General features: G+C 38.1%; 1 protein-coding gene across 1 annotated transcript in view; it reads left to right on the top strand.

Annotated features, from left to right (window-relative positions):
- eya2 (EYA transcriptional coactivator and phosphatase 2) overlaps positions 1-16,206 on the top strand; it is a 181,105-nt gene that overhangs the window by 115,075 nt on the left and 49,824 nt on the right. The gene's annotated exons all lie outside the window — the stretch shown is intronic.

Below are 16,206 nucleotides of genomic sequence, written 5' to 3'. Positions count from 1 at the left end.
CAATGCGTTTTCTTTATTTTCATGACTATTTACATTGTAGATTGTCACTGAAGGCATCACAACTATGAATGAACACATGTGGAGTTATGTACTTAACAAAAAAATGTGAAATAACTGAAAACATGTTTTATATTCTAGTTTCTTCAAAATAGACACCCTTTGCTCTGATTACTTTTTCGCGCACTCTTTGGCATTCTCTCCATGAGCTTCAAGACGTAGTCACCTGAAATGGTTTTCACTTCACTGGTGTGCTTGAAGCTCATGGAGAGAATGCCAAGATGTGTGCGAGGCAGTAATCAGCGCAAAGGGTGGCTATTTTGAAGACACGAGAATGTAAAACATGTTTTCAGTTATTATAGTCATGAAAATAAAGAAAATGCATTGAATGAGGAGAAGGTGTGTCCAAACTTTTGGCCTGTACTGTATATGTATATCTGTTAATATACATGTGTATATATATATATATATGTATGTATATATATATATATATCTATGTATATGTAGTCAAGGTTTCTGTGGTTTATCCGTTATACAGTGCTCAATACGGAATATACGTTGGGTCAGAAAAAACACAGAGGCTAAAACATCCCTACAAGCCTGTTTCGACGAGCAGGGAAACCTGCGAAACAGGCTTGTAGGGATGATATAGCCCCTGTGTTTTTTCTGACCTAACGTACATCTATATATGTATGTACTTGTTCACGAGTGAGGGAAGAGTGGATCCTGAGATCGACAGGCGGATCGGTGCGGCGTCTGCAGTGATGCGGACCCTGTATCGGTCCGTTGTGGTGAAGAAGAAGCAGCAAAACTCTCAATTTACCGGTCGATGATCTTTGGGTTATGACCGAAAGGACAAGATCACGGGTACAAGCGGAGGTGTTTAGGGCCCGTCCAGCTGGTAGGAGACCACGGGGAAGACCCAGGACACGGTGGAGAGACTATGTCTCCCTGCTGGCCTGGATAAAGTAGCTGCGACCCGACTTCGGATAAGCGGAAAAAGATGGATAAATGGATGATCTCGATCAATAAAAAAAATGTATATGGTGATAGTTTTCTGCCATATTGCCCAGTCCTAATATAATTAGATGTCTGTACACATCATCAGTCCCTAAATCTGCCATTCGTCACCGGGTCAACTTCTGTCTGAACAATGAGTCATTGGAAGCTCCCTGGCAACCCGACAATCTTCAAAAATAACTACGAAAATAAACAAAACGAAAAACAACAAAATTCCATCGTCTCCATTTGGTTTTTGCTGCAAAAGCACAACAAGGAAAAACAACATCCTGCAAACATTTGGATCCGTTGTGGCAGTTTGTGACCACGTGAAGTCAACTCTGCTAATTGATGCGCAAGAACACTTTTCAAAACACATCCGTTTTGTTTGAGAACGCCGTCTCTCTTTGGAAGGCAACGCGGCCACTTTGTGTGTTTACAAGAATATTTACATTCCTGCATAATGTCTGACATCTGTATTTTCTTGACAAGAGAGAAGAACGTTAGGGGAAAGAGTAAGATGGAGGAAAGACGAAGACTTGGGGAGCATCGTTTCATGTGACTTGTGAAACTCTTTTATCAGAAGTGAGCAACATAACTGGCACTCGGTATTCTTCTCCTGGTTGATCTGATTGGTCCCTGATGGAGTCATTTTTAACTGACGTCCAATCAACTTCCAAGTTTTACTTGAAAGCTTTTTCCTCAACACCAGAACTCTCCTTATGAAAGGGTAATACTAGGGAATGTCCGATAATGGCTTTTTGACGATATCCGATATTCCGATATTGTCCAACTCTTAATTACCGATACCGATATCAACCGATACCGATATCAACCGATATATGCAGTCGTGGAATTAACACATTATTATGCCCTAATTTGGACAACCAGGTATGGTGAAGATAAGGTACTTTTTAAAATAAATAAATAAAATAAGATAACTAAATTAAAAACATTTTCTTGAATAAAAAAGAAAGTAAAACAATATAAAAACAGTTACATAGAAACTAGTAATGAATGAAAATGAGTAAAATTAACTGTTAAAGGTTAGTACTATTAGTGGACCAGCAGCACGCACAATCATGTGTGCTTACGGACTGTATCCCTTGCAAACTGTATTGATATATATTGATATATAATGTAGGAACCAGAATATTGATAACAGAAAGAAATGGGGGGAGGGAGGTTTTTTGGGTTGGTGCACTAATTGTAAGTGTATCTTGTGTTTTTTATGTTGATTTAATAAATAAAAAAAACCCTAAAAAAAAAAAACCCGATACAGATAATAAAAAAACCGGATACCGATAATTTCCGATATTTCATTTTAACGCATTATTATCGGACATCCCTGGGTAATACCAACTTTTTTCCAGCAAATGTCGCATACTAAATAATGGAAGGTTGCATGTTGGCCATTTTCATACATGTTGTGCAATAAATGTGCTAAAACCAAATGCAATGTAGGTAGAGATGTCCGATAATATCGGGTCTGCCGATATTATCGGCCGATAAATGCGTTAAAATGTAATATCGGAAATTATCGGTATCGGTTTTTTTTAATTATCAGTATCGTTATTTTATTTTTATTTTTTTTTATTTTTTTTATTAAATCCACATAAAAAACACAAGATACACTTACAATTAGTGCACCAACCCAAAAAACCTCCCTCCCCCCATTTCTTTCTGTTATCAATATTCCGGTTCCTACATTATATATCAATATATATCAATACAGTCTGCAAGGGATACAGTCCGTAAGCACACATGATTGTGCGTGCTGCTGCTCCACTAATAGTACTAACCTTTAACAGTTAATTTTACAAATTTTCATTAATTACTAGTTTCTATGTAACTGTTTTTATATTGTTATACTTTCTTTTTTATTCAAGAAAATGTTTTTAATTTATTTATCTTATTTTATTTTATTTTATTTATTTTTTTAAAAAGTACCTTATCTTCACCATACCTGGTTGTCCAAATTAGGCATAATAATGTGTTAATTCCACGACTGTATATATCGGTTGATATCGGTATCGGTTGATATCGGTATCGGTAATTAAAGAGTTGGACAATATCGGCATATCGGATATCGGCAAAAAGCCATTATCGGACATCCCTAAATGTAGGTCAATATATGTTATGCTATAGCAGGGGTCGCAACCCAAAATGTTGCCATATTGGACCAAAAATATTTTAAAAAATCGGTCTGGAGCCGCAAAAAAATTAAAAGCCTTATATACGTGTTATAATGAAGGCAACACATGATGTAAGTGTCTTTATTAGCTATATTAGCCTACTATCAAAGGCTGACGCAAATCTTCGTTGACAGAAATAATACATAAAATTATCACAAATACATAATCATCGTACATTGCGATGCCTTTGACCCCCGCCCCCTCTCCAACATCTCCTAACGTAAATGTGTCGGCAAAGATTCTCACATTTAAAACAAAAATGACGATTTTAGACGACTGCAATGTATCCAATTGTGCACATTTTGCAACATTGGAAATGATCAGTAAAATGGAGGTTTCTCACAGGATGAGATAACTTCTGGAAATTACTGGCTTAGAATGGCCAAAGGTATAGAAGTGTGTTGTCCAAGTTAAAGGAAACGACAGGCTGTCTTCTTCTAATGGATTTAATACAATCGTTGCAAGCTGGGTAACGTTTGCTGTGGTCTGGAACAACATGGCACACAAACAACTATCAGAAATGCAGCCAATATTACGTACAGATAATGTGTCATGAGTAGAGATGTCCGATAATATCGGCCTGCCGATATTATCGGTCCGATATATGCGTTAAAATGTAATATCGGAAATTATCGGTATCGTTTTTTTTATTATCGGTATCGTATTTTTTTTTTTCTTTTTTAAAAAAAAAAAATTAAATCAACATAAAAAACACAAGATACACTTACAATTAGTGCACCAACCCAAAAAAACCTCCCTCCCCCATTTACACTCATTCACACAAAAGGGTTGTTTCTTTCTGTTATTAATATTCTGCTTCCTACATTATATATCAATATATATCAATACAGTCTGCAAGGGATACAGTCCGTAAGCACACATGATTGTGCGTGCTGCTGGTCCACTAATAGTACTAACCTTTAACAGTTAATTTTACTAATTTTCATTCATTACTAGTTTCTATGTAACTGTTTTTTATATTGTTGTACTTTCTTTTTTATTCAAGAAAATGTTTTTAATTTATTTATCTTATTTTACTAATTTAAAAAAAAAGTACCTTATCTTCACCATACCTGGTTGTCCAAATTAGGCATAATAATGTGTTAATTCCACGACTGCATATATCGGTTGATATCGGTATCGGTTGATATCGTATCGGTAATTAAAGAGTTGGACAATATCGGAATATCGATATCGGCAAAAAGCCATTATCGGACATCCCTAGTCATGAGACGTGCAAATATAAATTAAATACGCAGAGGACAGAAGTTAAATAAATTAAATGAGCTCAAATATACATATAAACGAGGCATAATGATGCAATATGTACATACAGCTAGCCTAAATAGCATGTTAGCATTGGTTAGCTTACGGTCATGGATTGACCAAATATGCCTGATAAGCACTCCAGAAAACCAATAAAATCAACAAAGCTCACCTTTGTGCATTGACACACAGTATAAAACGTTTGGTGGACAAAATGAGACAAAGAAGGAGTGGCATAAAACACGTCTTTCTGTGGCAGCATCAGAGAAAGTTGTGCGTGTAAACAAACTAAATATACCTATAAACGAGGCATAATGATGCAATATGTACATACAGCTAGCCTAAATAGCATGTTAGCATCGGTTAGCTTGCGGTCATGGATTGACCAAATATGCCTGATAAGCACTCCAGCAAACCAATAAAATCAACAAAGCTCACCTTTGTGCATTGACACACAGTATAAAACGTTTGGTGGACAAAATGAGACAAAGGAGGATGTGGCATAAAACACGGTCTTTCTGTGGCAGCATCCGAGAAAGTTGTGCGTGTAAACAACTAAGGTGAGTTCAAGGATCGCTGAAGTTAGTAGGACAAAACGGCGCTTGCCAAATACTCTCATCAGTGAAGCATGTATAACATAAACAGTGGGATTTTTAACAATTAGGAAGGTTTGTGTCATGTTTGTTCGCTACAGAAAATATATTAAAAGAAAAAATACATTTTTTTTCTTTATCTTTTACCATTTTCACACATCTCTGAAAGAGGTCTTTGGAGCCACTAGGGCGGTGCTAAAGAGCTGTGGGTTGCATGCGGCTCTTTAGCGCTGCCCGAGTGGCGGGTATTTGGCGAGCATCGTTTTGTCCTACTAATTTCATCGATCCTTGAACTCACGTAGTTTGTTTGCATGTACAACTTTCTCCGACGCTGCTACAGAAAGACGTGTTTTATGCCACTCCTTTGTTTCATTTTGTCCACCAAAAGTTTTATGCTGTGCGGGAATGCACAAAGGTGAGCTTTGTTGATGTTATTGACTTGTTGGAGTGCTAATCAGGCATATTTGGTCACTGCATGTCTGCAAATTAATCGGTGCTAACATGCTATTTAGGCTAGCTGTATGTACATATTGCATCATTATGCCTTGTTTGTAGGTGCATTTGAGCTCATTTAATTTCCCTTACTTATGTCCTCTGTGTATTTAATATTATATTTGCATGTCTCATGACACATTATCTGTATGTAATATTGGCTGCATTTCTGGTAGTTGCTTGTGTGCCATGTTGTTCCAGACCACAGCAAACGTTACCCAGCTTGCAAAGATTGAAATAAATCCATTAGAAGGAGACAGCTTGCAGTTTCCTTTAACTTGGACACACACATCTATACCTTTGGCCATTCTAAGACAGTAATTTCCAGGAGTTATCTCACCCTCTGAGAAGCCTCCGATTTTAGTAATGTTTTCCAATGTTGTAAAAATGTGTAGAATAAATGTTAAATTTCAACATTTCTGTCAAAAAAGATTTGTGTCAGCCTACGACACATAGTCATTTTGATAGTAGGCTACACTGCAAAAAGTCAGTGTTCAAAAACAAGGGGAAAAAAAAATACAAAAATGAGGGGTATTTTACTTAAACTAAGCAAAATTATCTGCCAATAGAACAAGAAAATGTGGCTTGTCAAGACTTTCCAAAACAAGTAAAATTAGCTAACCTCAATGAACCCAAAAATACCTTAAAATAAGTATATTCTCACTAGTAACAAGTGCACTTTTCTTGGTAGGAAAAAAAAACGAGACCTTTTTGCTCAATATGTTGAAAAATATTCTTAAATGAAGTAAACGCTAGTGCCATTATCTTGACATAATGATATGCGCTCGGCATTACATTTCTTGAAACCAGCAAAATTATGCTAAAAACAAATGTATTGTTCTTAATGGAAAGAGGCAACAAGTTTCCTAACAGCTCAGGCAAATCATATGGTCTAAAAATGCATTTTTCCATGGATAACATGACATCATCGCGCCAAGTGCGTGCTCTTTCAGTCAATTAGTGCGCATATACCCTTGGCCAACATTTTTTTTATTGTAATTTTGAGGAATTTATCTGAAAGTGCATGAACTATTTCTGTTCAAAATTGTTTGAAATGTCAAATGTTTAAATATTAACTGTCAGTTTACTGTACTGTGCCGACTGTACTACTATATGAGTACCTATTTTCTATTGTTTCATTGAAAATAAAACAGCAAAGTCCATTTGGCTGTCATCTGTTTTAATTATGAGACACAATTGTGTCAAAATCTTTTTTTTTTCATGCTTGAAATAAGAAATGATTACTTTAAAAAAGTAGTTTTATCCTTGTGAGTGTTGATGACACAGCTTTGCAACAGTTGATATTCTAGTTTCAAGCATGTTTTACTCAATATACACTACCGTTCAAAAGTTTGGGGTCACCCAAACAATTTAGTGGAATAGCCTTCATTTCTAAGAACAAGAATAGACTGTCGAGTTTCAGACGAAAGTTCTCTGTTTGTGGCCATTTTGAGCGTTTAATTGACCCCACAAATGTGATGCTCCAGAAACTCAATCTGCTCAAAGGAAGGTCCGTTTTGTAGCTTCTGTAACGAGCTAAAGTGTTTTCAGATGTGTGAACATGATTGCACAAGGGTTTTCTAATCATCAATTAGCCTTCTGAGCCAATGAGCAAACACATTGTACCATTAGAACACTGGAGTGATAGTTGCTGGAAATGGGCCTCTATACACCTATGTAGATATTGCACCAAAAAGCAGACATTTGCAGCTAGAATAGTCATTTACCACATTAGCAATGTATAGAGTGTACTTCTTTAAAGTTAAGACTAGTTTAAAGTTATCTTCATTGTAAAATAAGGACATTTTAATGTGACCCCAAACTTTTGAACGGTAGTGTAGGTCATCAAATCTCAGCAACAAGCTGTAATATCTTACTGAGATCATTTAGGACCAAAACCCTTAAAACAAGTAAAACACTCTACCATAATATCTGCTTAGTGAGAAGAATTATCTTATCAGACAGAAAATAAGCAAATATCACCCTTATTTGAGATATTTCATCTTACTTAGATTTCACTTTTTGCAGTGTATTATAGCTAATATAGACACTTACATCATGTGTTGCCTTCATTATAACACTTATATTAGGCTTTTATATATATATATATATTTTTTTATTTTAAGTTTTTGGTCCAATATTGCTTTTTCTACATTTAGGGTTGCCGACCCATGACCTAACACATGGCGTGTACAGTTAATAAGGGCCGCAGTTTGACCCTGGAATGGATTATTACTGATGCACCGAAGTACAAGGTGTAGTTATTAAAGTTGCATCCGTTGAATCCGGCCAATAATAATACCAACCCCGTTTCCATATGAGTTGGGAAATTGTGTTAGATGTAAATATCAACGGAATACAATGATTTGCAAATCATTTTCAAGCCATATTCAGCTGAATATGCTACAAAGACAACATATTTGATGTTCAAACTGATAAACACATTTTTTTTTTGCAAATAATCATTAACTTTAGAATTTGCTGCCAGCAACACGTGACAAAGAAGTTGGGAAAGGTGGCAATAAATACTGATAAAGTTGAGGAATGCTCTTTAAACACTTATTTGGAACATCCCACAGGTGAACAGGCACATTGGGAACGGGTGGGTGCCATGATTGGGTATAAAAGTAGATTCCATGAAATGCTCAGTCATTCACGAACAAGGATGGGGTTGAGGGTCACCACTTTGTCAACAAATGCGTGAGCAAATTGTTGAACAGTTTAAGAAAAACCTTTCTCAACCAGCTATTGCAAGGAATTCAGGGATTTCACCATCTACGCTCCGTAATATCAAATCAAATCAAATCAACTTTATTTATAAAGCACATTTAAAATTTACCACAGGGGTAGCCAAAGTGCTGTACAATGGGCAGGTTAAAAATAATACGAGAACCGAGCAAACACAACACAACACGATAAAAAATAAATAAATAAAATATAAAAACATAAAAACAGGTTGACAGCAGGTGTATTATGGGGTGCCATTGCAGGATGGGTATCACTCGGTGTTAAAAGCCATGGAATAAAAGTATGTTTTTAAGAGAGATTTAAAAACAGGAAGAGAGGAGGCTTGTCTAACACTCAGAGGTAGGTCGTTCCAGAGCTTGGGAGCAGCAGCGGCGAAAGCTCTGTCACCTCTAAGCTTCAGCCTTGTGTCAGGGGACCGTCAGTAGCAGCTGATCGGCTGATCTTAGGGATCGGGTGGGGCAGTAAGGCTGAAGGAGGTCGGAGAGATATGTTGGCGCGAGGTTGTTTAGACATTTAAAAACAAATAAAAGGAGTTTAAAATTGATTCTGTAACGCACAGGGAGCCAGTGAAGGGACGCTAATATAGGGGTGATGCGCTCACGTCTGCGGGTCTGTGTTAGCAGACGAGCAGCAGAGTTCTGCACGAGCTGCAGGCGGCCTGGCTAATGCCTACATACAAGGCATTGCAGTAGTCTAAACCAGTCGAGATAAAGGCGTGGATTAATTTCTCGAGATCATGTCCTGATAGAAGCGGTTTCACTTTCGCTATTTGGCGTAATTGATAAAAGCTTTTTTGTACGACGCTGCTGATTTGTTTTTCGAATTTAAAATCTGAGTGGAACTTTACCCCCAGGTTTGTGACACAGTCGCTGAGATACGGGGTCAGAGTGCCGAGGTCAACGTTGGGGGAGGGGGAGCGACTTGGACCGAACAACATAACTTCTGTTTTGTCTTCATTTAAGCTCAGGAAGTTAGCTGAAAGCCAGGCTTTGATGTCGTGCAGGCAGTCAATAAGGCGTTGAACCGTGTTATTTTGTGCCATGGGAAAATAAATCTGGCAATCATCGGCATGAAAATGAAACGCAATATCGTACTTCCTAAAAATAGAACCAAGGGGGAGAAGGTAAAGCGCAAATAAGATTGGGGCAAGGATTGAGCCCTGGGGAACCCCATGTGGTAAAGGAGCTGTGGAAGACATAAAACTGTCTATTTTTACACAAAAACTCCTGTCAGTTAGGTACGACTGGAACCAGTTGAGGGCGGCGCCCTTAAAGGCCTACTGAAATGATTTTTTTTTATTTAAACGGGAATAGCAGATCCATTCTATGTGTCATACTTGATCATTTCGCGATATTGCCATATTTTTGCTGAAAGGATTTAGTAGAGAAAATCGACGATAAAGTTCGCAACTTTTGCTCGCTGATAAAAAAAAAGCCTTGCCTGTAGCGGAAGTAGCGTGACGTCACAGGAGCTAGTATTCCTCACAATTCCCCGTTGTTTACAATGGAGCGAGAGAGATTCGGACCGAGAAAGTGATGATTACCCCATTAATTTGAGCGAGGATGAAAGATTCGTAGATGAGGAACGTTACAGTGAATGACTAGAGAGGCAGTGATGGACGTATCTTTTTTCGCTCTGACCGTAACTTAGGTACAAGCTGGCTCATTGGATTCCACACTCTCCTTTTTCTATTGTAGATCACAGATTTGTATTTTAAACCACCTCGGATACTATATCCTCTTGAAAATGAGAGTCGAGCACGCGAAATGGATATTCAGTGCCTTTTACATCGGCGAAATGCTTTAGCTACGAGCTAACGTGATAGCATCTTGCTTTAACTGCATATAGAAACAAAAGAAATAAACCCCTGACTGGAAGGATAGATAGAAAATCAACAATACTATTAAACCGTGGACATGTAAATACACGGTTAATGCTTTCCAGGCTGGCGAAGGTTAACAATGCTGTGCTAAGGACGCCATTGAAGCTAACTTAGCAACCGGATTGCACAGAGCTATGCTAAAAACATTAGCTCTCCACCTACGCCAGCCAGCCCTCATTTGCTCATCAACACCCGTGCTCACCTGCGTTCCAGCGATCGGCAGAAGGACGAAGGATTTCACCCGATGCGTTTGGCGGCCCGGAGACGTAGGAAGTCAAGGTGAGGTCGGCGGCTAGCGCGGCTAGCGCGGCTAGCGCGGCTAGCGCGGCTAGCGCGGCTAGCGCTCCAACAAAGTCCTCCTGGTTGTGTTGCTGTAGTCCGCTGCTAATACACCGATCCCACCTACAACTGTCTTCTTTGCAGCCTTCATTGTTCATTAAAAAAATTGCAAAAGATGTCCAGAATACTGTGGAATTATGAAATGAAAACAGAGCTTTTTGTATAGGATTCTACCGGTACCATAACTTCCGTTACTCGGACTTCGTCACGCGCATACGTCATCATACCGCGATGTTTCAGCCGGATATTTCCCGGGAAATTTAAAATGTCACTTTATAAGTTAACCCGGCCGTATTGGCATGTGTTGCAATGTTAAGATTTCATCATTGATATATAAACTATCAGACTGCGTGGTCGCTAGTAGTGGCTTTCAGTAGGCCTTTAATGCCCACACAGTTCTCAAGACGAGTGATTAAGGTGGCGTGGTCGACGGTGTCGAAAGCAGCAGACAGATCCAAAAGCACCAGGACAACATATTTACCAGAATCAGTTGACAGGATTCATCAAATGGTTCAGAGAATCTGGAGAAATCACTGCGCGTAAGCAGCTAAGCCCGTGACCTTCCATCCCTCAGGCTGTACTGCATCAACAAGCGACATCAGTGTGTAAAGGATATCGCCACATGGGCTCAGGCACACTTCAGAAACCCACTGTCAGTAACTACAGTTGGTCGCTACATCTGTAAGTGCAAGTTAAAACTCTACTATGCAAGGCGAAAACCCTTTATCAACAACACCCAGAAACGCCGTCGGCTTTGCTGGGCCTGAATTCATCTAAAATGGACTGACACAAAGTGGAAAAGTGTTCTGTGGTCTGACGAGTCCACATTTCAAATTGTTTTTGGAAACTGTGGACGTCGTGTCCTCCGGACCGAAGAGGAAACGAACCATCCGGATTGTTATAGGCGCAAAGTGGAAAAGCCAGCATCTGTGAACAAGTTTTAAGAAGTCAGTGGAAGCAACCGACCAATAGGAAACAAGCTCTCTGTCACACTGTACAAGCTTTCTTCCTCTTTCACATCCTCTGTCCAGTTAAAGCTGCACACAGCCTCGTAAAATACACTTAAACTTCATCCACGCTTGACCAAGTAGTCATGCTCAGGAATGATTACAGGCCCCCCCACCCCTCCTCATCCTAAAAGTTCTGTCTGTTGTCTCACCCCCCCCCCCCCCCCCCATCCTCGCCATGCCTGTTGTGCAGGGAAAGGGGAAAGTAAGGGGGGCTTGTTTGACCCTGAGAATAGAGGAGGTGGAGGGGCCGGGGACGGGGGGCTGCTGAGACGTTTGACGCCAAGAGTCCAGACCGCAGCTAATGGGGAACAGGTGTGTGTGTGTGTGTGTGTGTGTGTGTGTGTGAGGGCGGGGGCTAAGCCGGAGAGGTCACGCATACCGAGACGAGAGGTGAGACGAGAGAGTAAGGAAACGACGGACACACTGTCCAAAGCAGCGCTGTATTATTGTTGTTGTTATTGTTATTATAATTGCCATTCAGACTTACCGTGTGTGTGGGAGTAGCTATACAGGCTCTGACCAGCGGGGGCGCCGCCATAGTTGGAGTAGCCCAAAAGTCCCGTTTGTCCCCCTGGCGAGTGGCTCAGGCCATCCTCTGTTTTGATGTCTGCACACACATTGAGAAATAACGGGAATGTGTTAAAAAAATGTCTTCAATGTTATCAAAAGTGGCAAATCCAAAGATATATTTACAGTCGTGGTCAAACGTTTACATCCACTTGTAAAGAACATAATGTCGTGGCTGTCTTCTGACATCACATGGACAAACATAAGACCTTCTGGAGGAAAGTTCTGTGGTCAGACGAAACAAAAAATGGAGCTGTTTGGCCACAATACCCAGTAATATGTTTGGAGGAGAAAAGGTGAAGCCTTTAATCCCAGGAACACCATTCCTAGCGTCAAGCATGGTGGTGGTAGTATTATGCTCTGGGCCTGTTTTGCTGCCAACGGAACTGGTGCTTTACAGAGAGTAAATGGGACAATGAAAAAGGAGGATTACCTCCAAATTCTTCAGGACAAGCTAAAATGACTGATCTAAACGTGTGGACAATGCTGAAGAAACAAGTCCATGTCAGAAAACCAACAAATTTAGCCGAACTGCACCAATTTTGTCAAGAGGAGTGGTCATAAATTCAACCAGGAGCTTGTGGATGGCTACCAAAAGCGCCTTATTGCAGTGAAACTTGCCAAAAGACATGTAAACAAATATTAACATTGCTGTATGTATACTTTTGACCCAGCACATTTGCTCACATTTTCAGTAGACCCATAATAAATTCATGAAAAAATAAGAGTTGTAGAAATGATTGGAAACTCAAGACATCCATTTACAAGTGTATGTCAACTTTTGACCACTATTGTAATTATTCATTTTAAAGAAAGACAATTATTTTCTACTGGTGCATTTTTTTTTTTTTATTACCATAAATGCTCCAATTGACACCTCAATTCAATTAACCCTGAGGTCTCCTATAACAGTGGTGCCCAACCATCGTTCCAGTCCGTGTCGTATTTGCTATTCCAGAGCGCGGCCACCGCTGCTGCTCACTGCTCCCCTCACCCCCCAGGGGGTCAACAAGGGGATGGGTCAAATGCAGAGGGTAATTTCACCACACCTAGCAGTGTTTCCCATAAACTGCCAAGATATGCGGCGGTGGGGGCGTGGCTACGGGCGTGGTCACCATGATATCATCAAGTAATTTGCATAATTTACTACAATGATATGATTTTCTCTAAAAAGGCTAAAAAAATGTATACTTACTAATTAATAATAACCGTTTTGTTTTAAACGTCCATCCATCCATCCATCCATTTTACACTATAATTACAACACTTTATGTACATATTTATACACAGATTTGAACAATAAGTTATTCACTGAAATATATTTATTAATTGTGGTTCTTACAAAAAATATATCTTATAAAATATAAAAGCTCTGCCCCTTTAATTAGTGCATACTAAATAATTTAACTTTAGCCTACTACTACAACCATATTATTTACCAGCAACATAAAGTGAAACAGAGGCAGAGGTGTCCTGCCACAGTCAGTAACAAATAAACAGAAAACAGTAGTGGTCAAATACAAATAAGGCAACAAGAGAAGTATCCTACACTTCTCTTTTGTAAAGTAAATCTGAACAGCCTATATGGGCATCTACATCAACTATATGATTTGCCTGAGAAGCTGGACAGGACAACAAAAATAAATAAATAAATATATATATATATTTAAAATTTTTATTTTATTTGTGGCGGGACGTAATTCTTTCGTGGCGGGCCGCCACAAATACATGATGAATGTGTGGGAAACACTGCCTAGTGTGTGTGTGTGTGACTATCGTTGGGACTTTAACTTTTAACGCGTCTCGGATGCTCCTGTGGATACATTCCAACGTTGGTCGGGTCATCTGTTCTCAGGAAGTGGAGGGCTTTCCTCTGTAGCCTGTCCAGAAGTCCAAGTTTAGTGGTACCAGCTTCGGTCCACAGCGGACGCTAAAAGGACTGTTTGAAAACTTTTTCACAGATATTTCACATGCCTGCACAACAATGTAAAACAACAACAACAAAAAAGTGTCATGAAAACAGAATATTCAGGTTTGATCATTTTTTTAATAGAGATTTTGGTAACATTTTAGTATGGGGAACATATTCACCATTAATTAGTTGCTTATTAACATGCAAATTAGTAACACATTGGCTCTTAACTAGTCATTATTAAGTACTTATTAATGCCTTATTCGGCATGGCCTTATTATACAACCATATTCACCATTACTAACCTTAACCCTAACCCTAACGCTCTAACCCTATCCCTAACCCCAACCTCAACCCTAACCAAATAACTCTAAATGAAGTCTTTGTTACTTAGAAAATGTTCCCCTAGTGTCCAATTAACTCTAAATTAAGTCTTTGTTACTTAGAATATGTTCCCCTAGTGTCCAATTAACTCTAAATTAAGTCTTTGTTACTTAGAATATGTTCCCCTAGTGTCCAAAAAACTCTAAATTAAGTCTTTGTTACTTAGAATATGTTCCCCTAGTGTCCAAATAACTCTAAATTAAGTCTTTGTTACTTAGAATATGTTCCCCTAGTGTCCAAAAAACTCTAAATTAAGTCTTTGTTACTTAGAATATGTTCCCCTAGTGTCCAAAAAACTCTAAATTAAGTCTTTGTTACTTAGAATATGTTAACCAATACTAAAGTGTTACCAAGACTTTTTTTCTCAAAACAGTCCTATTTTTCACGCCACAAATACACATTGACTTTATCGTCGACAAAAAATGTGGACACATTTTCCCTGAAAAATAAACCTTTATTCCTGAAAGAATAAAGGTTTTAGAAACGCTAAATGATTTTCGCCAACTTAACTTTTGCCTGTCCCACGAGACATTTTCAATAAAGTCAGGTTAAAAATATATACTAAAATGTTGTTCTTTCAAGAATAAAAGTTTATTTTTTCAGGAAAAATTGTCCAAATTTTTGTTGACGATAAAGTCAATGTGTTTTTCTGGAGGAAAAATAGACTGTTTTGAGAAAAAAAGTCTTGGTAACACTTTAGTATTGGGAACATATTCTACATAACAAAGACTTAATTTAGAGTTAATTGGACACTAGGGGAACATATTCTAAGTAACAAAGACTTCATTTAGAGTTAATTGGACACTAGGGGAACATATTCTAAGTAACAAAGACTTAATTTAGAGTTATTTGGACACTAGGGGAACATATTCTAAGTAACAAAGACTTCATTTAGAGTTAATTGGGACACTAGGGGAACATATTCTAAGTAACAAAGACTTCATTTAGAGTTATTTGGACACTAGGGGAACATATTCTAAGTAACAAAGACTTAATTTAGAGTTATTTGGACACTAGGGGAACATATTCTAAGTAACAAAGACTTAATTTAGAGTTTTTTGGACACTAGGGGAACATATTCTAAGTAACAAAGACTTAATTTAGAGTTATTTGGACACTAGGGGAACATATTCTAAGTAACAAAGACTTAATTTAGAGTTTTTTGGACACTAGGGGAACATATTCTAAGTAACAAAGACTTCATTTAGAGTTATTTGGTTAGGGTTGAGGTTAGGGTTAGAGGGTTAGGGTTGGGGTAAGGTTAAGGTTAGGGTTATTAATGGTGAATATGCTTGTATAATAAGGCCATGCTGAATAAGGCATTAATAAGTACTTAATAATGACTAATTAAGAGCCAATATGTTACTAATACGCATGTTAAATAAGCACTAATTAATGGTGAATATGTCCCCCATACTAAAGTGTTACCAAAATCTTTATTAAAAAATGATCAAACCTGAATATTCTGTTTTCATGACACTTTTTGTTGTTGTTGTTTTAACATTGTTGTGCATCCTTTGCATTTGACCCATCCCCTTGCTCACCCCCCTGGGAGATATATATATATATATATATATATATATATATATATATATATATATATATATATATATATATATATATATATATATATATATATATATATATATATATATATATATATACACACTACCGTTCAAAAGTTTGGGGGTCACATTGAAATGTCCTTATTTTTGAAGAAAAGCACTGTACTTTTCAATGAAGATAACTTTAAACTAGTCTTAACTTGAAAGAAATACACTCTATACATTGCTAATGTGGTAAATGACTATTCTAGCTGCAA

The sequence above is a fragment of the Entelurus aequoreus genome, linkage group LG26, assembly GCF_033978785.1.
Source record: "Entelurus aequoreus isolate RoL-2023_Sb linkage group LG26, RoL_Eaeq_v1.1, whole genome shotgun sequence".
Lineage (NCBI taxonomy): Eukaryota > Metazoa > Chordata > Actinopteri > Syngnathiformes > Syngnathidae > Entelurus > Entelurus aequoreus.
This window is presented reverse-complemented; position numbering and strand designations above follow the sequence as displayed.